Source organism: Nanorana parkeri, unplaced genomic scaffold (genome assembly GCF_000935625.1).
Source record: "Nanorana parkeri isolate BGI_ZX_2015 unplaced genomic scaffold, ASM93562v1 scaffold2842, whole genome shotgun sequence".
Classification (NCBI taxonomy): domain Eukaryota; kingdom Metazoa; phylum Chordata; class Amphibia; order Anura; family Dicroglossidae; genus Nanorana; species Nanorana parkeri.
In genome coordinates, this window is record NW_017309110.1 from 2,664 (window position 1) to 3,164 (window position 501).

Genomic DNA, 501 nt, shown 5'->3' on the forward strand with positions numbered 1-501 from the left:
TCCCCGGTCGGGGTAAACTTAGGGGGTGGGGGAAAACCCCCCCCCCCCCTCATAGTTCTCCTTTAAAAACAATGCTCTCCCTATGTGGCTTATACACTGACAGTTGCTAGGATACAGTGATTGCGTTTGAGACCTCCTAATAAATGTAATTCAATAACAACAACTACAAAAAAAAAGGAAGAGGGATCTTGCAATAATGTGAGCCACATGAACAATTAGTTTACCCAGTTATGGATTTGGGGCCCCCAAACAAAATCGCTATCGAGGTGCACAGGGCGTACGTAGTGCCCCCCTGTCCTTCCGCCCCGTTCCTCCTCCCCTTTGCACTTGCTGTAAAAATGACAGCCGGGAGTTGCTGCGTGTGAATACAACAGCTGTCGCAGTGTTCATAAATATTGTTCAGAGATACAAAGTAACATTTGTTACTTTTGTATCTCTTAATTTTATCCTTCTGTAGATCAAAAGGGGAGGAGCTTCTATCTGCAGTTGACCTGCAACTGC

General features: G+C 45.5%; 1 protein-coding gene across 1 annotated transcript in view; it reads left to right on the plus strand.

Annotated features, from left to right (window-relative positions):
- GPAM (glycerol-3-phosphate acyltransferase, mitochondrial) overlaps positions 1-501 on the plus strand; it is a gene marked incomplete at its 5' end in the record, with an annotated part of 34,775 nt that overhangs the window by 2,325 nt on the left and 31,949 nt on the right. The window lies entirely within an intron of this gene.